This window comes from Protopterus annectens, chromosome 14.part0 (assembly GCF_019279795.1).
Source record: "Protopterus annectens isolate FY-2018-M chromosome 14.part0, PAN1.0, whole genome shotgun sequence".
Lineage (NCBI taxonomy): Eukaryota > Metazoa > Chordata > Ceratodontiformes > Protopteridae > Protopterus > Protopterus annectens.
In genome coordinates, this window is record NC_056748.1 from 253,084,223 (window position 1) to 253,110,748 (window position 26,526).

The 26,526-nt window shown below is 45.4% G+C and overlaps 1 protein-coding gene across 1 annotated transcript in view; it reads right to left on the reverse strand.

Moving 5' to 3' along the window:
- RAB11FIP2 (RAB11 family interacting protein 2) overlaps window positions 1-26,526 on the reverse strand; it is a 572,123-nt gene that overhangs the window by 481,943 nt on the left and 63,654 nt on the right. The window lies entirely within an intron of this gene.

Genomic DNA, 26,526 nt, shown 5'->3' on the forward strand with positions numbered 1-26,526 from the left:
CATCTCGCCTTTGTTCTTACACCTGGGTTCGGAGCCGATCATCGGCTCCATGTCGGCCGCTTAGCAAAGCTCTGCATTGAGAAGAAGCTAGAGACCAACCTAACTCCCACAATCCCCCTCTGCCTTTACCTCAGATCTAGTTTGCAAGCAAACCAGCAGTCAACAGAAGAGAGCATAACACATTCATGCCAAACAAGAATAAACATAGCTAAAAATATATAGCCACAATAACTGCTCAAAGCAGAAGCAGGAGAAACAAACCAGACACCTAAACTGGACGTTCTTCCTGAGGGTGGGAGGGTGGGAATTAAGAACAAAGGCGAGATGAACACTCCACATGGAACGTTATGGTAAGGACATAACTTCTATATGTGAGAGTGTTCAATCTCGCCTTGTTCTTACACCTGGGTAGCGTCCCTAGCTCCATGTTCCTGAGGAACTCAGGGGAGAATGTTCCTGAGCACAGTGGAACCAAAGGTTGCCCTGTCCCTAGAAATCCTGTCTACTTTGTAATGAGAAATGAATGTATGTGGTTTAGACCAAGTGGCAGCCGCACAAATAGTGTCTAACGGCAGGCGGGCTGCATGAGCCAGGGATGTAGATACTGATCTTGTAGAGTGCCCTTTGGGCTTGACAGGTAAAGTTTGTTCAGAGGCAGTATAAACAAAAATAATACAATCAGAAAGCCATTTGGACAGGGTTCGTTTTGTAACTGCCATACCCTTCTTGCTGTCTGCGAAGGCTACAAAGAGCTGGTCTGATTTTCTGTGATCCTTTGTTCTGTCCAAGTAAAATCTGAGTTGTCTATGAACATCTAACTTGTGTAACATATATTCCAACTTATTGGAGTGGTTTTTGAAAAAGGTTGGGAGTTCAATGGACTGATTAATATTATTAACGGAGCAAACTTTGGGAAGAAAGGATGGATTAGTGCAAAGAGATACTCTATCAGGGTGAAAAATCAAATAAGGATGTTTAACTGAAAGAGCTTGAAGCTCCGATACCCACCTTGCCGATGTGATAGCCACCAGAAAAAGGGTCTTCCATGACAAAAACTTTAAAGGACAGGAAGAGGCTGGTTCAAAAGGTGGTAGCATCAGCTGTGATAAAAGAAGGTTCAAGTTCCAAGGTGAAGTAGGACTTCTAACTGGTGGTCTAATATGGAAAGATCCTTTTAGAAAGGCCTTACAAAGTCTGTGAGCCATAATAGGAGCCCCACTTTCTCTCACATGAAAGTTTGAAATGGCAGCTAATTGCACTCTCAAAGTGGCAGGAGAAGCCCCTTGGTGGAACAGTTCGGTTAAAAACTCCAAGACCTTATTCAGAGGAGCTATTACGGGATCCAATTGTGGTGTAGTTGCCCAGTGCACAAAACGCTTCCATTTACTAGTGTAAATCTTTGTAGTGGAAGCTTTATGAGAAGCCACCAGGATACTTTGAAGTGCAGGGGATAGGAGATCAGACCTGGCTAAGAAGGGAAGCGGAGCAGCCAAGCTGCTAGTCTGAGGGAGAGAAGCGACGGGTGGAGAGCCCCTGACGAGTGGGTCAGCAAATCCGGCTCTGGGTCTGGGATCCAGGGTTCCCGCATTTGATGTGCCAGAAGAAAGGGAAACCAGATTTGATGAGGCCAGAATGGGGCAATGAGGATAATTGTCCTTTGCAGGTTGCTGGCTTTCTGTAGAAATTTTGAAATCAGGGGAACAGGAGGAAAAGCGTACAGGAGACCCGGGGGCCAATCGTGAACCAGAGCGTCCCTGGGGACTTCCCCTGGAGGGGGTAATAGGGCAAAATAGCTTCTGCATTTGGCGTTCATTGGAGACGCAAACAGATCGCAGGAAGGCTGGCCCCACTTGCGAAATATTTCCTTCACAACTGACTGTTTGAGGGACCACTCGTGAGGTAACAGGATGGCTCTGCTCAACCTGTCCGCTATGACGTTGGATAACCCCGGGATGTGCGTTGCTATCAAAAAGCGACCTGTGGACTCCGCCCATTGCCAGATTCTCATGGCTTCTCTGCATAGTTGATAAGACTTGGTTCCCCCTTGCTTGTTTATGTACCAGACTACGGACATGTTGTCCGTCTGAACTGCAATTGTCCCTAGAGGAAGAAGGGGAGCAAAGTGTTGCAACGCTAGAAACACTGCCCTCAACTCTAGAACATTGATGTGCAGATTGTATTCCAAATTGGTCCATTCGCCTTGGACTGTCTGTCCCTGAAAGATGCCCCCCCCCCACCTTATCAGGGAAGCGTCCGTGGTCACCGTTGCTATCGGCGTGGGTAGCACAAATGGTCTTCCGCTGGAAAGATTGCAAGTCCGGAGCCACCAAGCCAGGTGAGATTTGCAAATGTTTGTGATGTGAATTTCGTGCGTCAGGGGTAACTGTTGGAACGACCATTGTGCAAACAGTAGCCATTGAAAAACTCTCATGTGCAGTCTTCCCAAGGGTATCGCAATGAGAGAAGCTGCCATGAGACCCAAAACCTTCAGAACCAGTTTCGCTGGGGATTTTTTGGATACTAGAAGAAGAGATATGTGGTTTTGTAGGGAGGCTATTCTTTCTGGAGGAAGCCTTAGGATTAAGCAACGCGTATCCAATTCTGCTCCTATGAATGAGATATGCTGTGATGGCTGTAGTAAAGATTTTTCGAAATTTACGGAAATTCCGAGATGAACACAGAGTTGTAGTGTGTAATCCCTGGCCTGAATCAGTCAACGCTCGGTGGTGGCAGACAGGAGCCAGTCGTCCAGATACGGAAACACCTGGAATCCCAGGCGTCTCAAGTGAGAGCTACCACTGCCATACATTTGGTGAAAACCCTGGGGCTGAGGTCAGACCAAAGGGCAGGGCTCGAAACTGAAAGTGACTGGCTCCCAGCCGGAAGCGCAAGTGATCCCTGGACGCACTGGCCATTTTGATGTGGTAGTACGCGTCCTTTAGATCTATCGAGCACATCCAGTCGTCCTTCCGTAAGAATGGAAGGATCGATTGAAGCGTGACCATCGGAACTTTTCTTTCTTGATGAAGGTATTGAGTTTGCTTAGGTCCAGAATTGGCCTCCAGTCCCCTGTCTTTTTGGAACTAAAAGAACCTTGAGTAAGTTCGAATCCTCTTTGGTCTGCTGGGACTGGTTGGATGTCTCTTTTCTAGCAGCTTTGAACTTTCTATAGCTGCCGGGCCTCGCAGCTGTCGCGGTACATCTGGGAGTCTTTTCTCGGAATTGGGGCAATAGGAAGGGAATTCTGTAACCTCTGGTAACAATGCTTTTTACCCAATTGTCTGATGTAAGACTTTGCCAGGCCTGAGGGTATAAAGCTAAGCGACCCCGACTGCCTCCAGAGCAGGACAGTCGGGCCTCCTCTCAGGAGTGCTGGAAAGGTTTCCGGGAGTGTATCCCTGTCACCTTGGTTTTGCGGACCCCTCTGCCACCAGGGCGGCGTCTTCCACCTCTGCCCCTCCTCTGCCTCTAGAGGGGCATCACCCTGTGTGCCTGGGAAAGAGCCTTGGGGTTTTGAAACCACATTTTCCATCACGTTGCCCTTTGGGAATGCGGTCTGGATGGGGTGGAAAACGGACTCCGACAGCAGACAGAGTCTTTCCCTCTTGCTCACACCGGGTAAGGGTCTCCTTTACTTTGGGGCCAAAGAGAATGGCACCATCAAATGGGGCGTTAGTAAAGGAAGACTTGAAGGCTTCCGCAAAGGAACATAAGCGCATCCAGGATTGTCTCTGAAGAGCAATCGCTGAAGCCGCTGCCCTACTCGACCCTTGGCTGCGTGAGATCAGCCTCATGGACGAGTTTGCAATAGATGTGAGGGTATTGAGATGTGCTGTAACTTTCTCCGAGACAGCAGCATCTGTAGTACCCTGGAGGGTATCTCCAAACTCTTTGATTAGATCCCTCTGTAACCGTGTAAAATGGGTCAAATAGTTCAGGGATCGCATGGAAAAAGCCGCTGAACTAAAAATGCGCTTCCCATACCTGTCCACGGTCCTAGAATCTCTGTTAGGCGGATGGACAGATGAGGAAGATTCAGACATCTCCTTTTTCGTGGCCGCTGCCACCACCATAGCGTCCACTGGAACTCCCTTTGTTAGATAAGCCTTGTCTTGGGGTGCAGTAATATACTTATTAGGCTTTCTAGGGACTGGCTCCACCATGTCAGGTGTCTCCCATGCCCTCCGAGCAATCAATTCCATCAATTCATCGAAGGGCGGAGTGACCCAGGAGGAGGAAGGGCGAGCACCGAATGCCTTCAGCAAGACTGACTCATCTTCAGAAGGGGGTAGGGCTTGCCAATCACCTCTCTGTTTTAGGATCTCCAGGATGTCAGAAAAGGAGACATCCTCTGAGGGTGATTTTGGGGACCCTTCTGACTCATCCAAGTCAGTGTCCGATGTCAAGGATTCTTGTGGAGAATCCAAGTGTCTCCTCTTACACAATCTTTTCCTCGGAACTTCTTCGGGGGGGGCATCCGATGAAGCCTCCGAGGAAGAGGGGGCACCCTCTAGGGGTGGCTGAGACACTGGTGCTCAACGCTTAGATGTAGCCGTGGGTGCAGAGGAGGATAACGGACCTTTATGGGAAGGAGAAGCTGTTTCTAATGAAGTGGTTGTCTGAGTAGACAACACCTTCCTCATGAGGTCGAAGGCCCCCGGGTCCCGAGTCGAGGTATCCCTCGGTTCCGAAGAAATCTGAGGAATCCCCGAGACAGGCACCAAAGGCATCGACCCCGAGGACGGAGCCGAGTCGATCCGAGCCGAGGCTCCGAGAGGGAGTGTCGGAACCGAAACATCGGTCCGACTCTCAGTCCCAGACCCAAGGATGGATCTTCAGCTCCGAGACTCCGGTACTGGGTCCGACGGAGTCGAGGTGAACGGTGCCGACCGAGAAAAAGACGGTTCCGGCACCGAGTGCTCCACAATCACCAGATCAGCCTCTCCCGGCTCCGAAGACTGGATAGGCCTCGGAGGAGGAACAGGTGGAGATAAGGGAAGGCCTTCGAGTCTCGACACCAACTGGGAGGAGACAGAGATGAGTTTGGACAAGGCCGTATTCTCCATCAATTTCTGCACCACGCGGTCTACATCGGTGTCGGAGAGGGGCCTGGAAGAACGCGTCGAAGGAATCGAAGACGGAGCCGACCTCAAAAGAGCAGGAGGAGGAAGCTCCGTCACCGGTTCCAAGACTCGAAGCTCGGTAACTGACAACAGTTCAACACTCGGCCCCGAAGTCTGTGGAACCGGTGATCGAACTTTGAATGAAGAGCTCGGAGCCGATGACTTGGGCTCCGACGTCTTCGATTCCTTCGAGGATTTAGATGCCTGGTCTGATGCATCCAGAGCCTCTTGGAATGCAGGCTTCAAAAGGCCCCTATCCATAAGTTTCCTGCGCCCATCTGTCATGACCCTTCCACTGAAAGAATGACAGATGGAGCAGTCTTCCTGCAGATGGAGAGGGCCAAGACAGTAGACACAGGAACTATGATTGTCTGTGACAGACATTTTCTGCCCACATTGGCACCGTTTGAAGCCTGATTTAGCTTTTTCTGACATGTTAACAAAATCAAATTCAGAAAACAGTGAAATAAGAAGTTATGTACCTACCATAACGTTCCATGTTAGTTGTCTTCTCTCGCCTTCTTTCTTGCTTGATGGGTTCGGAGCCGATCCCTCGGCTCCGACTCGGCACTTGCTTTAGCTCGAGAACTCCTTTTACCAGCTCGAGGCAGCCCCATATCCCATGATGCAAGGCAGGAAGTACCCAGATCTCGTTTGTTGACAAAAGGGCAATAACACCAAGCATAAACAAAACTTCCCAAAGGAAGAAGAAACTTACAAATGGAAAAAGGACCAGGTCTGAATGGTCTTTAGCATTATAGTTTCTTATACAAGGTCTGTCCAGGCCAGGGGGAAGGAGGGAGGTCGCAGAAAGAAGGCGAGAGAAGACAACTAACATGGAACGTTATGGTAGGTACATAACTTCTTAATGTTAAGTTGTCAATCTCGCCTTCATTCTTGCTTGATGGGACCACGTCCTAGCACCTCTATCCTGGGTGGCTCAATGGAACAAACTCTTGAGGACTGTAGAGCCAAAACTGGCTCTGTCCCTGGAGGCCAAGTCCAATTTGTAATGGGAAACAAAAGTGTGAGGAGTGGCCCAAGTGGCGCTGCACAAATAGTGTCTAAAGGCAGTCTAGCTTGAAAAGCTGTAGAAGTAGCTAAACTCCTAGTTGAATGTGCTTTAGGTTTTGAGCACAGCTGTTTTCCCCTGATCGTATAAATTTCAGTGATGACCGAAGAAAGCCATCTGGACAAAGTCACTTTAGAAACAGGAAGGCCTTTTTATTATCCATAGGAAACAAAAAGTTGATCAGATTTTCTAAATTTTTTTGTTCTGTCCAAATAATATCTAAGCTGACGGTGGACGTCAAGATAATGTAGCTTTTGTTCAGCTCTATCTGAATAGTTGGGAAAAATACACGTAGGTCAATAGATTGATTCAGATTGTTTTTCGAAGCGACCTTAGGTAAAAAGGATGGATTAGTTCTCAAAGATACGTCTTTGTGAAAAATCAAATAGGGGGGTCGAACCGAAAGAGCATGAAGTTCAGACACCCTCCTGGCAGATGTAATAGCCACTAGGAATAAAGTTTTCCAAGAAAGATATTTCAGGGAACAAGAAACAGCTGGCTCGAAGGGGGGAAGAATCAAGGATGTCAGCACTAAATTTAAATCCCACTGAGGAGGAGGATTCCTGATTGGAGGCTTTAGTAGGAAAATTCCTTTCAAAAAGGCCCTGCAGAGCCTATGGGACATAATATTATGATCTGCTATCCCGACATGAAAATTAGAAATAGCAGCCAACTGAACTCTGACTGTGGAAGAAGAGGAGCCTGCATGGAAAATCTCTTCTAAGAAGTCCAGAACTGCCTGAACAGGGGCAGTAAAAGGATCAATATTTTGGGCCTTAGCCCAATAAGAGAAACGTTCCATTTGCTTGTGTAAATCCTCCTGGTAGAGGATTTTAGTGAAGCTACTATGATATCTCTAACTGAGTTAGAGATCAAAGGAAGCCTGGCTAAGGAAGGAAGTGGAGCAACCATGCTGTGAGGTTGAGAGAAGGGATTGACCGGTGCAGCTGACCGGATTGGTGAATCAGTAGATCTGGCACTGGGTCCAGATGCCACGGCTGCACCAAAAGGTGATGATGGAGGAACAGGAACCAAACTTGTCGAGGCCAGTAAGGGGCAATGAGAATCAATTTGGCTCTCAAAATGGTAGCTTTCTGGATCACCTGAGGGATCAGAGGAAATGGAGGAAGGCATAAAGAAGTCCCTGGGGCCAATCCTGGGTCAGAGCGTCTCTGGGGATGGCCTGATAGAGGAAGAGGCTGAAGAAGTCTGGACATTTGCTGTTTTGGGGAGTAGCAAAAGATCGCAACATGGACGACCCCATTCCAGAAAAATCTCTTCCGCTATGGATTGCTTGAGAGACCACTCGTGAGGCATGAGAATAGCTCTGCTCAATCTGTCCGCTATAATGTTGGTTTTCCCAGGGATATGCGTTGCTACCAGAAACCGATGAGAGGAGATCGCCCATTGCCATAGTCTGGCGCTTCTCGACACAAGGGGTAGGACTTGGTTCCGCCCTGTTTGTTGATATACCAAACTACAGACATGTTGTCTGTGTGGACTGCAATTGTCCCTACGGGAAGAAAGTCGTTGAGGGCTTGCAGCGTTAAAAGCACTGCTCTCATCTCCAGGACATTTATGTGCAGATGGTACTCGAGCGGTTGCCACGTCCATGAACCATCCTGCCCTGATAATGACCCCCACCCGATCAGGGAGGCATCCGTGGTGACAGTGGCTATCGGGGCGGAGGTACAAAGCACCTGCCTTGGTGAACCTGAGACGATGTGATCCACCAAGCAAGATGTTCTTTGCATGTTTGTGTCACCAGAATCTGGTGACGCATTGGGAGTTGCTGGTATGACCACTGTGTGAACAGCATCCACTGAAGGAGGCGCATGTAGAATCGAGCCAGGGAAGAAGAGTGATGGCGCAGCCATAAGACCTAATACCTTTAGAACCATTCTGGCCTGTACCTTCTTGCTGGCCAGAATGATCCTGACATGAGTCTGAATGTCTGAAACTCTTTGTTCTGTAAGGGTAGCTGACATCCGAACAGTGTTTAAGTTTGCGCCTATGAAGGTAATAGACTGGCAGGGCGATAAGGATGACTTTTCGTAGTTGACTGAGATGCCCAAATGAGAACAAAGGTCTATTGTGTAATCCCTGGCTTGTATAAGCTGATGCCTGGTGGTGGCTGACAGGAGCCAGTCGTCGAGATACGGAAACACCTGGAATCCTTGGCGTCTCAGGTGAGCCGTGACCACTGCCATGCATTTGGTGAACACTCTGGGGGCTGTAGTGAGACCAAAGGGCAGGGCTCTGAACTGGAAATGACTGGACCCCAGCCGAAGCGGAGAAATCTCCTGGAGCGTCTGTGAATTTTGATGTGATAGTACGCATCCTGAAGATCTATTGAGCACATCCAGTTGTCCTTCTGTAAGAAGGGCAGAATTGACTGAAGAGTGACCATTCGAATCTTGTCTTCCTGACAGACTTGTTGAGTCTGCTGAGATCAATATTGGTCTCCAGTCTCCCGTCTTTTGGGGACCAAAAGAACCTTGAGTAGATTCCGGCTCTGAATGGTCTATTGTGACTGGCTGAATGGCTCTTTTTGCAGTAGTTTTGCGATCTCTAACTCTGCAATGTCCCTTAGACCGGGTGGTACATCTGGAAGGGAACTTGAGGGAAGGACTTTCCTCGAAAGGAATTATGTAACCCTTGGATATGATCGACTGTACCCATCTGTCTTGAGTGAGTGAATGCCAGGCTTCTGGGTACAGTGATAATCTTCCCGACTGCCTCCAAGGAGGGACAGCCGGGCAACACCTCAGGGATGCTGAAAGGGCTTCTCAGGAAGAGACTCCCTGTTGCCCTGATTCTTCGGACCCCTCTGCCTCTAGAGCGGCGTCTGTTGTTGTTACCCCTCTGCCTCTAGGGGTAAACTGACCACGTGAATCGGCGTGACTCCTTGGGATTTACGGAACCACATCTTCCCACCCTTCTGTCCTTTGGGATAAGGCCTAGAAGGGGTGGAAAACGGACTCCAACAGCAGAAAGAGTCTTGCCGTCCTGCTCACACCTGGTCAAGGTTTCCTTCACCTGAGGGCCAAACAAAGCTGACCCATCAAAGGGAGAATTTGTGAAGGACGCCTTAAAGGGATCCAAAATCACATAGCCGCATCCAGGCTTGGCGTCTAAGAGCCACACCTGTGCCTGCGGCTCTACTCGCTCCATCAGCAGCATAAGATATTAGCCGCATGGAGGAGTTAGCAATGGAATTGAGGGTTCCTAGCTGCGAAGCAATCTTTTCTTGGGCCCCTGCAGCTGTAGGATCCTGAACTACTTCTCCCAGCTCCTTCAGGATATCTCTCTGGAGTCTGGTGAAGTGACAAAGATAATTCAGCGAACATAGCAAAGGTCGCTGAGGAAAACATCCGCTTGCGTACCTATCCATGGTCCTAGAGTCCTTATTAGGAGGATGGGCGGCACGGAAGGATCTGCAAGTTCCTTTTGGTGGCGCAGCCACCACCATGGCATCAGCGGGACACCCTTGGTAAGGAATTGTTTGTCACTAGGGGCAGTTATAAATTTAGAAGGCCTCCTAGGGACTGGCTCTACAGAGTCAGGAGCTGTCCACGCCTTCGTGCAATAACCTGCATAAGGGGTCGAAGGCGGAGACACCCAGGAGGTGGAGGGCCGAGATCCAAACGCCTCTAGGTATACTGACTCATCCTCAGAGGGATTGTTGGTGGGCCAGTTTCCTCTGTTTCAGAAGTTCTAGGATGTCTGAGAAGGAGACATCCTCAGAGGGGATCTAGGGATCCCTCTGACTCATCAAAGTCAGTATCCAGTGACAGACTCAGGGAGTCTACATGCTTCCTCTTACAAGTCCTCTTCCTAGGAGGATCTCCCGAAACATCAGGAGAATCCTCGGAAGAGGGGGAAAATTACAATGGGGAAACCTGAGGCGGAGGATCTCTGGGTCCTGTAGCAAGAGAAGTGGCAGAGATGTCAACAGGTACAATAGAGGGAGGAGCTATGGGTAGAGACTGCTGCCTGATACCAGTGGCCAGTACACTCTTCATCACCTCGAATGCTCCCTCCCAGGCAGGTCCGAGAGGCCCGCTCCGAAGAGCTAGGAACTCCAGGGGCCACCGAAAGAAGTCTCGAGGCAGATGTCGGAGCCGAGCTCACCAAGGCCGAGGCTCCAAGGGGAAGAGCGGGTTCGGACAAGGGTCCGATGCCACTCACCCCCTCGGAGGAGACCATGGAAGCCCGACCACGAATCCCTCTAAGGAAGAGGAGATAAGAGTAGGGGCTGAAGGAACAGAAGGGGGTATCCGTCCTCCAGCCGTAGCAGTAACCATGCCCAAAGACTCCAACTCCAAGCTCTGGGGTAGAGTTGAAGGAGGAACTGTAACGGGGTGTGGACCAACAGTCGTCTGCTGAGACGGACTGTGTAGCATTTGGGCCAGTACCTGTGACTTGAGCAATCTACTGACCACTCTCTCTAGGTCATGGTCTGACAACCTGGATGACCTTGAAGATCGGCTCCGATGGCTCCGTTCCGATAGAAGAGGCGGCGGGCGAAAGTATCGGCTCAAGGAAGCAGACCCCAACCTCTTCCGGGAATGGGTCAGGGAGGCCGATATTACTGATCCTGTCGGCACCGATTTCGGAGCCGGCAGACGCTCGATGTATCGGCTCCAGCCGGAGCCGATACAGCCACCAATAACGGTGTCGGAGCCGATCGGGCCGACACCGATGCCTGCCACATGGGTGTCGGAGCCGATCGGGCCGACACGATGCCGTGCGTGGGTGTCGGAGCCGGTCGGAACCGACACCACAGTGGTCAAAGCAGATTCGGCACCGATAGCCATCGGCGAAAGCTTAGTGGATCCAGAATCGGCTCCAGCGGAGCCGATCTCGACTCTATACGAGTCGGGCCGAGGCCACAGGCTTAGAAACAGAAGCCTGGGTCTTGGCAGATTTAGTTGATTTTGTGGGGCCGACTTAGCCGGAGAGCCCTCCGGCTTAAGAAGACCCTGAGAATCAACTTATTCCTTCTCTCCTGCAGGACTCTCTGGCTGAAGGAGTGACAAATAGCACAGGAGTCCTGCAGGTGAAGAGGGCCTAAACAGTACAGGCAAGAAGTGTGACCGTCTGTCAGAGACATCTTCTGACAGCACGAGTCACACTTCTTAAAACCTGAAACCCTCTCTTTAGACATGGTGCCTAACAAAACACACACACCAGTCCAATTAAATTAAACTAATACCAAAAAGGTATTTAGTAAAAAATACCAACACACACACCCTAACAGGGGGATGGGACAGGAAATTAACTGACTAAAAATTAAAAGAGACAGGGATTTCTGTCAGAAAAAGTTAAATTTAAAGTTAAACTATCAAAACAAAAAGTTTTTAACTAAAAAGGGGCTTAAATGTCACAAATGTGAATTACTTACCAGGAGCTGGTAAAGAGAAGACCTCCCAAGCGAAGCGGCAAACGAGATCTGGGTACTTCCTGCCTTGCATCATGGGATATGGGGCTGCCTCGAGCTGGTAAAAGGAGTTCTCGAGCTAAAGCAAGTGCCGAGTCGGAGCCGAGGGATCGGCTCCGAACCCATCAAGCAAGAATGAAGGCGAGATTGACAACTTAACATTAGCCAGTATTAATTGTCCAATCCAGTAAAAGTTGTCAAATCCAGTAAAATTTGTCAAATCCTGTTAATAAAGTCACATCCAATAGTCAACTCCAGTAAAAGTTAAAGGGTGGGGTAGGCCCCGAGGGAATAACTCAAAGAAAGTATATAAAAACTATATACGGAACCGAGAAACCCTCGATACACTACTCACACACACACACAGTCACTTCAAAATAATTTTTTATACAAAAATAATACCAGAAATATAAGAAATAACTAATCTTAGCTTTGAGGTGGTCCGAGCTCATCAAAATGATGCGAACGTTGCAGCGGCAAACTAGATCTGAGGTAAAGGCAGAGGGGGATTGTGGGAGTTAGGTTGGTCTGGAGCTTCTTCTCGATGCAGAGCTTTGCTAAGCGGCCGACACGGAGCCGAGGATCGGCTCCGAACCCAGGTGTAAGAACAAACGGCGAGATTGAACACACTCACATCTATCCCTTTAGAAAAACAGAAAACATTTTCAAATTGCTACCATGTCCCCAAAGTCTGCAAATTATTATTTGCATGTGCATGTATGTGTTTGGAGGTGTGTGTGTGTGTGTGTGTGTGTGGGGGGCTTGCCACATTTCCTAACATCCACACATTATTGCTTCTCCCTGAAACACAACAGAAAGAAGTGCTGCCCTAGCTTCCTGAATGGTTTACTTACTATTAACTGTGTGGAATGAAATGCCCAAGTCATAAAACTCTATTGACTTTCTTGGGGGGTTAGCTGCTTCTCAAAAACTCAGTAACAAGATCAAAGCCATACATTTGAAAAATCCTATCCTTTTCTCAGTGTCTAAACATGTATCGTTTGGCTTCATGCATTTGTGCAGCTTTATAAATATCTGTACACAAGAAACAGTATATCACATTGTCAAATTGTCAGTTGGGTTGTCTATGAGTCAGACACTTGTTTCGGCTTTTCTTCAAACTCTCATCCTTTGTATAAAAGCAGCCCCAAATCTTCAGCACGCCTTGTCTTGAGACTTCATCTCATGAACAAAAACAATAAACTTTAGCAGTTCTGTCCCCAAAGGCAATCTTCCTAATTCTGCAAGCAAAACAAAATCACTTTTCAGGCAGAAAACATAAAAACAGCCGATGTCAATGCAGATTTCCTAAATAATTGTGTTACATTTACAAACCTAAGTTTCTGCCCTAATGATTTTCAAAACTATTATGCCACACATTTTCAACAAGCGATGCATCACTTGACTTCATGATTGAAACAAGCACTGTTTGTCAGAGACTAGTCAAACTTAATGTGCAGCTTTGAACAATCAACTGTCAGACTTTTAACACTTTGACTTTATCTGTTCATGAGATGAGGCCCTATGAATATTGGGCACAACTATCAGCAAGCAGGATTCAATACATGCCTAGATCTCTACTACTAATTTGCTTTAAAAAAGTAAAGAGGTGACTTGGTTTCAGCAATTTTGTGAACTACAGCAATATTGCAGCTATCAGATAGCTGGCCTCAACCAGTATTTGCAAAAATTATTTTGACTGTTTGGAGATCAGTAGATGTTCTTCATCTCACATTGCTGCAGTCCTTACACTTGGGTAGTCCGCTGTCCTCGGTCGGCCCGAATATCAAAGTATAAGGCTGACGTCGGTCAAGGCGCATTTGACTGACATCAGGACGTCAGGGTACAAATGCGCATGACCGACGTCATATCCTCAGTCTTTTTTGCCGCATGGTCCGATGCAGAAGCAGCGTTGCAAGTGCCGGTTGGCATTCTGAAATTTTTCGAATTCGGAGTTTCAGACCGAGTCAAAGTTGGCTAAGTACCCCGTTGGGGAATATTTTAGTTTTTTCTTGCCTCAGTGGTTTACCGGATGTCAGAAAAAGTGAATAACTGTATTTCTTGTGGGAAACAGATACCACATAGAGATTATCATACTTTGTGTATTCCTTGTTTAGGGCCTGAGCACGACGTTGTTGGGTGTCGCTCTTGTGCTAGATTCAATAAGCGCACTATAAAGAGAAGGTTAGATTGTGCCAGGTTAGTCTTCGGGAAGCGGTGTAATTATAAAATGCCGTCGGATGCTCCGACGCCCGCTTCTTCGAAGAAGCGCAAGGACAAAGCTGCTAAGCCTAGGCTAGAAGAACCGTCCGTTCCGGACGCCGGTTCTTTAGAGGTGTCGGTGGAGCCGGTGGTTCCGCCGGAGGTTTCTTTGGAGCCCCAGGGAGAGACTTTGTTATTGCAGGATGTGGCCTCTCTGGAGGCAGGTCAGGCCGAAGGGGCTTCTCAGGTTACTGTACTCCCCTCCCTTCCTAGGGTGGTTAGGCCCTCTCCTTCTGTTTCCAAGGCTTCTCCCAGAGGCAGGCCAGGTTTAGCTTCAGTTGGTGTCACCCCTAGTTCTTCAGGAACTGTGCCCAAGAAGCATATGCTTAAAATGGCAGAAGATTTGATTACTTTGATTAGAGGTTCTTTGCCCCCTCCTGATAAGAGACCAAGGGTGGAACCTGAGCTAGGAGTTTTGAGCAGGCTTCGGATGTTTCAGAGTCTTCGGCTGAAGACTTGCAGGAGTATTCTCCTTATTCTGATTCTGATGTGGATGATTCTACTCCTTCTGCTTCTCCTCCTGAGGATTTTTCTTTTTCAGAGACTCTTCATTCCATGAGGGAGCATTTTAAGTGGGAAGGTCAGGACTTCTCTGATTCCAGGAAAAGGCTTAGGGAATTTTTGTTTTTACCCCAGCATAGGCCTTTGGCTATTCCTCCTGTTTTGGATGTGGTGGAAGATGTTTTTGCAGAGGCTTCTCTTAATCCTGATTCTTTGCCTCCTGCTCCTGTTAAACCGGATAGGTATTACAGGGTGCCTGAAGCTCATACGTATCTTTTTAAGAGTCCTAGGGCAGACCCAGAAACTGTTAGTCAGGGGCCTAAAGGTGTTAAGGCTTCTGTTGTCAAAAATCCGGTTCCTCCAGATAAAGAGGCCAGGGCTTTGGATAGATGGGGAAAGAAAGTTTATACTTCTTCCACCCTAGCTATGAGGGCTTTGAATTGCCAGTTTCACATGTTGAAATACCAAAACTATCTCCTTTCACAATTGAAGTCTAAGGTAGATGCTCTGGCGGAAGGTATTGAGTGTAGAGAGTTACAAGATTTAGTACATGTTTCTGAACAGGTGGGTAAGCATTCTTTGCAATGTGGTTTTGATGCTGTACAGGCCTCGTCTAGGGTGGCTGCCACTGGGTCAGTTCTTCGCAGGCACGCCTGGCTGAGGGATCAGAATTTATCTGACCATGTTAAGACAAGGATTTTAGATGCTCCTTTACAATCTGATGTGTTGTTTGGTTCTCCTGTTGAGGCAGAAGAAAATGGAAGACAAGGCTAAGTCTATGCAGACTGTTAAAGATTTTTTGCATGTTCAGCCTCCGAAGTTTAGTAGAAATTGGCCTACCAAGGGGTGGACGTATCCTTCTTATGATTCCCAGTCTAGGGGTAGGTCTAGACGTGGTAGGGGCAGAGCTCAGGGCTCTTTCAGGCCTAGAACAGGGAGTTCACCTGCACAGTCTTCGAGTGAGGGCAGGGGTCAGTCCTTTCGTAAACAGACCCAATGACCTACCTTTTCAGCTGCCAGAGCCTTCTCGTCTGGCAGCACCTTTGGGAGGAAGGTTGGCACTTTTCAAGGAAAATTGGAGTTTGATTACCCAAGACAGATGGGTATTGGATATCATACACCACGGTTACAGGTTTTATTTCCATACATTGCCTCCTTTCAAAGGCATGCCAGACGTTCCTCCTCAACAAAGAATAGAGGCTCACAAACAAATTTCTCTGTTACTTCAAATAGGGGCCATACAGCCGGTCCCTATGCCAGAAGTGGGCCTAGGATTTTATTCTCGCCTGTTCCTAGTACCAAAGAAAGGGAACACGTGGAGACCAATTTTGGATTTATCTACCCTCAACACTTATCTGGACATTCCCAAGTTCAAAATGTTGACGTTACAACAGCTTTTACCTCTGCTGGGCAAAGATCATTGGATGGTAACTTTGGATCTCAAGGAGGCTTACCTTCATGTTCCTATCAGACTGAGTTGCAGGAAGTATCTGCGTTTTCGAGCTGGGACTTCTCATTATCAGTTCTCTGCATTGCCCTTTGGCTTATCTACTGCGCCCAGAGTGTTCACGAAAGTTCTGGCTCCAGTGATAGCTTTCCTCAGGCTAAAAGGAATACAGATCTATCCTTATTTGGACGATTGCCTGATTCTGGCTCAAGGAAGGGACGAGCTTCTTCATCATTTGGAATATGTGATAGCAGTGCTAAGATGCCTGGGGTATTCTGTGAACGAAATAAAGTCCAGTCTAGTACCCTCTCAGGACATGTGCTTTCTGGGTGTAAGACTGAATACAGCATCCCAGATGGCCTTTTTGACCCCGGACAAACAAAAGAATCTTTCCCTTTACTTTCATCAGTTGTCTCATCAGTCCAGGCTGACTGCAAGGACAGTCCTTCAAGCCTTGGGGTTCATGGCATCTTGTATTCTGGTGCTTCCCAATGCCAAACTGCATATGAGGAAGTTACAATGGTATCTCAAAAATGTATGGACACAGCACTGCCAGGATCTGGACACTGTCATTCAAATAATACCTTGCATTCAAAAGGAATTGTTGTGGTGGGCTCAGGAATGTCACCTAAACAAGGGACTCTCTGTGACCCGGCCAGAGGCGAGTCAGATTCTAACGACAGATGCCTCAGACAAAGTTTGGGGAGCTCATCTGAATGGAAAGTGGATACAAGACAAGTGGCCTGCCAGACTACAACATCTACATATCAACTTGAAGGAGATGTTAGCAGTCCAGTTTGGATTAATAGCTTTCAAGGATTTACTTCTTCCAGGGCAGGTGTTGATTCTAACAGACAACACAACTGTCATGTGGTACATCAGCAAGCAAGGGGGAACGCATTCTTATCCTCTATGCAGGCAAGCAATGATTTTGTGGGAGACTGCTCTCAGTTTACAGCTAAATCTTCAGGCAAGGTTTCTGCCGGGAGCACAGAACTCCTTAGCAGATGTGTTGAGCAGGCAATTATGGATCCCCACGAGTGGAAATTGGATCCTCATGTATTTCAGAAATTGACAGTGTCATGGGGAACTCCAGACATAGATCTGTTCGCTTCTCCACTAAACCACCAGCTGCCAAAGTTTTGCACGAAAAGGTTTCATCCCACAGCTTGGAAAGTGGATGCTCTTTCTTTCAATTAGAGCAATCTTCATGTGTATGCCTTTCCACCTCTGCCTCTCCTCCCAAAGGTACTACTAAAGGCCAGACAGGACAAGCCAAGGATGATTTTGATAGCTCCAGATTGGCCTTGACAGCATTGGTACCCATTACTGAGAAGCCTGGTAGGGGAGCCTCCATGGCCTTTGCCTTCGATTCCACACCTGTTGTCTCAGGAGGACAGTCATTTGCTCAATGTCAAGCTTCACTCTCTTCACCTAACAGCCTGGCATATTCTGTTTTGAACCATAGTGGGTCTCAACTTCCACAGCAAGTTTTGAATGTTATTTTGGAAGCTAGAAGACCTAGTACAAGGAAAGTGTACGCAGATAAATGGAAGAGATTTTTATTTTGGAGTGCAGCAAAGGATTTGGATGTTTCTGAGCCTAATTTAAGTGTGGCTCTTCAATATCTTACTGAGTTACTGGACAAAGGTTTGTCCTTCTCTTCTATTAAGGTTCATGCTGCAGCAATTTCGCTCACTATGATTGTGACCCACCATTGTTTTCTCATCCTTTGTTCAAGCAATTTCTTAGAGGGCAAAGAATATAAGACCCCACGTAGAGCTCCTACTCCTGCTTGGGATCTCAATTTTGTGTTGGAGAAACTCACTCTACAACCTTTTGAGCCTGCAGCTACTACCGAGTTGAAATATTTATCATGGAAGACTGCTTTTTGTTGGCCATTACCTCTGCAAGAAGGGTTTCTGAGTTGCAGGCCCTTATGGCGGTTGAGCCTTTCTTAATTTTCCATAAGGATAGGGTATCTTTACGTACTAATCCTTCCTTTATGCCTAAAGTGGTTTCTAGTGTGGCTTTAAACCAAACTATTCATTTGCCTACTTTTTATGCAAATCCCCAAAATAAAGGGGAAAAGATTTTGCACACTTTAGATGTACACAGGCAGTTGCGATATTATTTGGACAGAACTAAAGGGTTCAGGCAGTCTCAGCAGTTATTTGTTTCTTTTGCTTTGAGTTCTCAGGGCAAGCCTGTGTCAAAACAAACTATTTCTAAGTGGATTGGGTTTTGCATTGCTTTCTGTTATTCCCATCATGGCAAGGAGATTCCAGCTGGGATTAGGCCTCATTCCACTAGGACTACTGCCACTTCGACAGCTTTTTTGAGGGGGCTGGCAACTAAGGATATTTTGGAGGCAGCTACTTGGAGTTCAGTGCATACTTTCTCTAGGCATTATCACCTACCACTTTATTCTAAATCTAGGGCTGGTTTTGCCACTGCTGTTTTGCAGGGCATTTTGGCGGCTCCTGCTTCCTTATAGTTTGGCCATCCTCCCTTACCTCTGCTTTGGGATTCTACCCAAGTGTAAGGACTGCAGCAATGTGAGATGAAGAACATAGTACAGTTTTGTACCTACCATAAATGTAGATGTTCGAAGATCCACATTGCTGCAGTCCAATTTACCCTCCCTCCTTCCCCTCTGTAGTTAGAGGCGGTTGTGTGGGTTGGGTGGTCAATATGGGATATATTGTATATATTGTACATATTTTTAGTGCTAGGATGGTTGGTTGTTTGTTTGCTGTCTTTTGGTTTTGACCTTTCTTTTTAGGGTCTTCTGACATCTGGGGCAAGAAAAGACTGAGGATATGACGTCGGTCATGCGCATTTGTACCCTGACGTCCTGATGTCAGTCAAATGCGCCTTGACCAACGTCAGCCTTATACTTTGATATTCGGGCCGACCGAGGACAGCGGACTACCCAAGTGTAAGGACTGCAGCAATGTGGATCTTCGAACATCTACATTTATGGTAGGTACAAAACTGTACTTTTCAATACAGCAACACAAACCATCACAATCTCAGTTCTTAGTTAATCCACCTATTTTGTAAATCACAAACATTAAATAGTCATCTGACAAGAAAATAACATAGGCTGGGGTATGGCATTAAAAGCACTGCTGTGGTGTACATCAAAATGCTTAAAAGTATGGCACACATCTATGAAACCTAAAGATGATACACAGACTAAGAAATTGACATACAATGCTGGAATGTTACTGGATAAGCATATCAGCATTGTACAAAGATACAATTTAAAAATTTGACAAAACTTTTAAACTTTTGGCATGACACAAGCCGTAACAGTAAATGTTTGAATAATCACTGTTGCAGTAGCCTTAGGTATACAAGTTATTTTCTGCCACAGAAATATGAGGAGACTTCATATATGTTTATTTTTCTGTTGCTTTTTGATGGGAAAACTGGGACAAACAGTGTTATTAATGGTAGCAGCTTCCCCTGGGATGGGCACAACATTCTGACGAAACAGGGAAGTCTTCCCTGTTCCCTCTCACAGGACTGACAAGAATGCTCTCCCTTACTCACTGAGAGGACCCCAGCAGCAGCAGAGAACTTGGCTAACCTCAAATGTTTGTAATTATTTAGCGACTTTAACCTTAATTTGCCAGAAAAAAAAAAAAAACACAAATTTTATGAGAAACAGCCCAAAAATATGAGGTAAAAATCTGGACCATTGAGAGGTATGATCCGGGGTAAAAGATGAGTGGTTTGAGGTACAACTAATGACCACAGCTGAGTCACCTACCTGCAGCTCAGGTAAATTGCTAGCCTCTTGTGGGGCAAATGTTGCTTACTATTTTTTTTCTTTTTTGAGGATGGAAGGATGATCAACAGATTGTTCCAAGGTTAAGCCTAAAATGGTACCTCCTACCTGGTGAAAACAAGCACCAAAAGACAGTAAAAACTAAAAGACTTTAAGAGACACTTTTTTCAAATACAAACACATTAAAAAGCACTTTAAATATGTTGACAGTCCTACAAAGTAAAATAAACACAATTTCTCCAAAGGAAAAAAAGGCAATCCTACACTGCTGCAATGATCAATAAGATGATCATAAGAATGTGAAATAAACTAGGATGAAAGTATACGCATTTAACATAAAACAAAATTCTGAATACCCTTCTCGTTTAGAAATAAGACATGTTTTCATTCAGTTTCATATCCATGAGGAAATGAGCAACATACATTTTACCCCAACCATCTGCTACAAAGCTGCATCTTTCAAGTAAAGAAAAAGATAGGCACAGATAAAGGGATATTAATTCTAATGTTGGAATCTGTCCTACCTTAATGTGTAACTGTGCTGCAAAACAACATTCAAAAAGACTGCAATATACTTGAAATAAAATCTGCAGATTCATAGCTGGCACTAACAAGAAAAAATATATATATTACTGCTTTATTCTTTTCAAAACTGACTTGTTTGCATAACATCCTCACACTGTGCCTGCTTGAATGACTTAATGGCTCCTTTGACCTTCACCCAACTGGCTTACTCATTCTGCCTGAAGAAAGGGATGGCCAGCTCACCAACCACAATCCTATCTCATGGCACACCAGGCCCCAAGGCAGGTTGAAAGTCTTTTGACACACATGCTCCTTGCCCAAGACCTCACTGATAATGAAATGGCTACAAACAGGAAAAGAAAAATAGCAAAGAAGGGTCGGACCAAACTGAAGTAAGAAAATTAGAATAATGCAGGTTTCTACTATACCAAAAACCAACAAGCAGACGTGGGCCTTCTTCCAGGCAATCTAATACAGTACCCTGAAGCACAACTTCAAAATGCGGTGGTTTGCATACTTAGCCTGTCCAAAATCCTAGATGATTTGACAGGAGGTTGAATAGAATGCGACTCAAGAGACATCTGTAGGACATTTCACACTACACATGTCAGTACATGCACATGGTCCAAGGCTGCCTCCTCCAGACACAATTTTACTTGACTCTTCCTGTCCGCCTAAACTGCATTCCTGATAACATCAACAAGGGAGGTTCCACCCAGAAGGATGCTTTGGAAGTCCTGTCAGTCTTTCCTGCAGTAGGAAAATCTTTTCTGCAACAAAAGAAGTCTCACAAGAGTGACAGCAGCCCTTCTTCAGCATGTGTACAACTTTACCAAATTTCAGGTCCTCTGGAGATAAAGATATAGATATGGATTCCTTATAGGAGGAAAAGCATTTTAAGTTTTTTTTCTCAGTCTCTCTCTCTCTCTCTGGGGATTGTGTCTAAATATGAAAATAGTATTTCAGCAACCACTTGTCCTGTGACTGAAGATCTAAGAACCACCTCCCTGAAGGGTAGAGGAACATGGCCTCTTGATGGTCAGCATTGGAGCAGGATGCAATTACAATGCACCTCCCCCCAACATCAGGACAGCTTATTCATAAACAGTCTCCCTAAAACTTAAAAGTCTAAGCAGTTTCACTGGCCCCACCAAAGCTGATTTAGCTAGTTACGAATAAGTCCACACCAGTCCCAATGCACAGCCACCTGGAAGCCAAATAGGTGTCACAGTGGCTTACATAAGATCTGAAGAAGCCAAAACCCAAGCCAATGTTGGCTCAGGTAGACAGGCCTGAACAGGACAGACAAATGTAAGGCCAATTGAAGGCAATATGGAACCAAAGTGAGTCACAAGAAGGGGATATGAACCCTGCTTATTGCTGCAGCACTCAACACATAGGGTCCAGAAAAGAAAAATAAAGCAAAAATCGAGCATTCGGAATACTGTTATGGTAGCAAAACACAATGTTCTGCGTGGCCCAAGTGGTTCTGGTGAAAACTGTGCACTCGCATCGGATCCATCTTACTATCATATAGCTGAGAAAGGGAAGGGACTGAAACTGTCTCCTGTACTAAATTTACATAACTGCGCTTGTCAGCTCAGCACAAACACTAGTGGGGCAGGAGACCAACAGACTAGTAGAGGAGAACACAGCACCTCATGAAGGGGCGTGAAGGCATAAAACTGGAAATGCTTATCCTGACACAGATCTAACCACAGCAAATGAAAATCAAAGTAGTATCAAGTGGAAAATCATCTACTATGGTAGCCTGTACATCTGCCATACCGAAGAATACATGGCTTTAATTTTTACTAGTATAGTGTTTTGGTCTTAATACTTAATTGTTTAACAGACAGTGTAAAGAAAAACAAATTCTTAGCTGACTGGAAAACCTGAGGAGAACTGGCCTTCGCTGAAGAAAAAGGAGAAAACGGCAAAGAAAATGAATGTCCCCCATATGTAGAAGCAACAGAACAAGTTCAGAAAGGCTTGCTGAGACTTCAATTTAACATGAAGCTCCAACAGATGGGTACAAAGCCGTTTTCTTTGTTTGTATTTTTTACCTCTTTCAGGTAGCTTCATTAAAATTATCATATATGAAATGCCACCTGGCAGTGTAAACCTTGGCTCCAGATGATTATCACTGCGGAAGTGACACCCTGACCCCATGTGTAAATGGAAAAAGGGATTGAGGATGGAGGGATGAAATGATTCAGACTCATGATGAGAATCAAAATAATGCACGTATTCATCAACTGTCAACATGAAAAATCTGTTTGCTACAGTCATACTTGTCAGATTATAAGATGTGACAGCCAACTAGGTCTAAAGGCATACAGAGAAAAAAAAAAAACAATCAGCGAAAATTCAATCCACATTCAATGGTAGAAAGACTGAAGATTCGATTTAACATTAAAACGGTAACACTACAACAGAATGAGAAGCTGAATTCAGTTTGTAAAGACTTCCAACATACAGCAAAAAAGAATAAAGTGGCAAATATGGTCACCAACATGCATTCACACCACCTGAAGAGAAAGAGCACCAGATTCAATGATTTGCAAAGCTTTACCCAAACAAGTGATCTGGAGCCATTGGAGTCCAGCCAAATATAGTTAGCAATTGGCAGAATTGCGGAAGAAGGCATACGGTGCCATGAGAATGGGAAGGCGCATCCAGAGGATGCACTACAAAACAAGTCCCAAAGGCTAAAGGAGAATGTATTCTTATCCAAGTGCATGAATGGACACTAATCTTGTTCATTTTGGGTTTCTTCATCCAACAATAGACATTAAATAAGATTTTTTCTGTTCTTGCATTTTTTTTTCTATTACAGCTAGAACGTCTTTACCATACTGCTTTGAGAAATAAGTCTTTCCAGGCAATGTAAATGTCTCAAGGCAAAGCTTTACACAGATCAATACCTAGTAATTCCATATGATTTGTATACCCACCTCCAAGCAATGCACACTACATTAGAGTTTGGTGCTCTCTGCAGACTTTGAAGAAAGCATAGCAAGCTAATTAAGATGCTTTTTTTCTAGGAAACGAATGTAACTTCTACTTTATGGCCAGCAATTTAAATCTGATGGCATATAAAGGGTGGTAGATGTCAACAAGGACACTCCACATATTGTCCACACTTTCTTTCACCTTCTCCTACCTTTCAAGCCAAAAAGGTAGTAACACACAAACACTTAAAGGGGTTCGTATGCAGTTGTTGAAGACAACAAAACAGGAGTGCTCTTCTGACACCAGCAGGTTGTAATGGGGTTCTCAAAAACCCCTTATTACCCTCTCCATTCGATATACAGCTTTAATTACTAATACAATCTCTCAGCCACATCTAAAACTGGTGAATACAAGTCTGTAATACAACTGTCACTGAACTGAAGCAGAACCATTAAACTGTAAACTTTTATCCTACCTCGAATGGCTATTACAAGATGCCAATGAGAAAAAATAAATAAATTGATGGTGTTGCTGTCCTCAGACACTGCTGCTTAATGTGAAGGAATTCCTACTGAAAGAAAATCCATAGACCTAATGATAATCATACAGTCAAGCAAGACGAGGACTAGGAACATAAAGGGAAACAAAGACATTTAGTTCTACCCAATGGCACTAAATATACAGAACCAACTGATACTGCCAACATCCTAGCAGATAGGTTCAGTGCTAACTTTACCCCCCTCTCACCCCCTAGAGGGCCCATCTCTATACCGGAAGAATGCAAAGTTCCTATAATCATGGCTGCACAGGTAAAAAACACACTCTCCAAAGCCAAGAACACAGCATCAATGGAACCTGACAATATCCCAGGCTGCATTCTACACGAACTAAAGAATGAACTAGCACCCTAAGTACCATGTTCAATCATATCCTCACCTCAGGCTTTGTACCCACTGAATGGCGCACCGTGACTGTTATCCCACTCCACAAAGGGGGAGCCACTACAGACCACAGAACTACCGCCCCATTAGCCTGACGAGCCTGGTCTGCAAGGCCATGGAACGTATCATCGTGGAACTCAAAAACAAAGACATTGGTAATCTCCAAACTCTGGACCCTACCCAGTTTGGATTTGTAAAAGGCAGATCATGTCTCCTAAACCTGATTGACTTCTTTGAAGCAGTCACCAAAGCCATAGATGTGGGTAAAATGGTTCACACAGCTTATCTAGATCTCACCAAGGCTTTCAACACCATCCCCCACTCTGGAATTATAGATAAGCTCACTAAACTAGGTATAAATCCCTATGTCACAAGATGGGTTGCCAACTGGCTCACAGACAGAACCCACACTGTGAAAGTAGCGGATTCCAAATTCGGCATCAGACCAGTGACAAGTGGAGTACCACAGGGTTCAGTCCTGGGTCCTCTCCTGTTTGGTATCTACTACTCTGAAGTGCAGGCCAACACAGAAGGCCTTTGGCTAACAAAGTCTGCAGATGACTGCAAACTAGGAGCCATAATCGAAACACCTAACGATGTGGACAAACTACAAAAGGGCCTCACTGAGACAGATACCTGGTGTCAAAGCCATGGCCTGAAGCTCAATGCCAAAAAGTGTATTGTCATCCCCTTTGGTAAAAACTCCGTACCCATGAACTACAACATAGCTGGTAGTCTACTTAATGCCGAAAATGTGATAAGAGACCTTGGGACACAGGTGGACAGTAGTCTCTCCTTTGATAATCACATTGCCACAGTGGTCAGGAAATCCTTCTACGTGGCTCATCTCATCACAAAAGGATTCTCATCCAGAAAAAAAGAGGTCATTGTTCCTCTCTACTCATCACTCATTAGACCCATTATAGAGTACAACGCCCCTTTTGGTATGTACCTCACAAGACATCTACAACTGGAAAGACCACAGAAATTCCTCACAAAGAGGATTACTGGCCTCAAACAGATGCCCTATGCAGATCGTCTCAAAAAACTAGCTTTCCTCCATCGCATATCGCCTACTCAGGGCGATCTCTCTCTAATATACAAAGCTATGTCAAACCCAGAGCTGTTGGACATGTTCCACTTAAAGAAATCCCAATCCCTCCGAGCTACATGCTCTAGGGACCTAAACCTTGTTGCCACAATAAACAGAACATGCTGGAGGGATAGATTCTTGTCCCAGAGACTTCCCATACTCTGGAACAGACTACCTATCTATGTCAAACAGAGCTCCTCATTAGCACTCTTCAAGAAAAATCTTGATGATTGGATGGGAAATGGGAAATTCACCCCGGGGGTCACTTCTGTGGCTCTGCTCGACAGGGGCACAGGAAAATAATTTTCTTGGGTGGCGAAAAGCCAGGGTACATTTTTTGGCTAGGCCTGTATGGGCCCTAGTGCCGATAGCCTAGTACCTACCTATGAACCATATGAACCAATGCACTACTGAACACAATCTTTCAGGAGTAACATACCAGAACAAATAATCTTGATTCTAAATGGAAAAAGGTACAAAGACCTTTACTTCAATGCAAAGCTGCAATGCTCATCTTTAACAAAAGCAAACTGAGACACATCATATGTGGAAGAGCTGTTAAGAAGGCTAAAGTCTGCTATATACTATGGATATCCCTCATAGTGCACAAGATATGGATGCTGATACTGTAGTACTGCACCAACTAAAATTCTGACAAAAAAAAATCAAAATTATCCAAGCTAATATTTATTTAGTTTGCTTCATAATCAAATAACCGAAATGGCCCAAAGGCACTTTCCTATCATTACCCAGGCCATAGGTAAAACATCACAACAAATTAATTTATGGTTTTGCAGGGGCATTTTCGAGTCAGAGTTACATTTTACCTATACAGGACAATACAATTTTACATTGTTTTTCACTCACATAATGCACAATGCAAATATAATAAGAATTAATATATTGACTACTTTATGTCATAGGTTCTATTATAAACAAGAAAGAGCCTATATGTACATCAAGTATTCTCACCAGAGAGGTAGGTGCGCAGGCATTTCATCTGCATCAAAACAACTAAATGACGACATATCCTGTAGGTTTTATTTATTTTACTTATAAATTTTGCTAATAAAGTGGTCATCCATTTGTAGTACAGGCCCAGTAGCAATACCTGGTTAAATGATATGCTCAGAAAAAAGGCAACTGGAGACGGGAAACAGAACCCAGAACTTTAGGACAAAGTTTGGTACCAAATCATAAGCTTACTTCTCTGGGCTACACATGGTGGCTTGTAATATAACACATGGCAACAGAATAATGAACAGTGATAGCAATGAAGTATTTGAGAAGTAAAATGTTCCAGATTGCAGATGCTGCTCTAAGGGAGGATCTTTCAGTTGAAAGGGAGAGAAAAGGGGGCTCTTT